Source organism: Penaeus monodon, chromosome 28, assembly GCF_015228065.2.
Source record: "Penaeus monodon isolate SGIC_2016 chromosome 28, NSTDA_Pmon_1, whole genome shotgun sequence".
In the NCBI taxonomy this organism is placed as follows: domain Eukaryota; kingdom Metazoa; phylum Arthropoda; class Malacostraca; order Decapoda; family Penaeidae; genus Penaeus; species Penaeus monodon.
Genome location: NC_051413.1, coordinates 773003 through 773206, shown reverse-complemented (window position 1 = coordinate 773206; position 204 = coordinate 773003).

The window sequence follows — 204 nt, the reverse complement described above, 5'->3', positions numbered from 1 at the left end:
CAAACAAACAACCGAATAATAAAAGAGAAAAAAAGACAAATTAAGTAGCGATAAAACCTCCCTGCTTTGGGGTGTCCCGAAAGCGGATCGGAATGCACGCGCAATTGTTGTCAAGCAAGTGGGATCTTACCGCTAATAATAGTGACGAAAGGTGAGGTGAGGTCAGCGTGCGGTGCGACGTTCAGCTGATCGGGGCGGATGAGG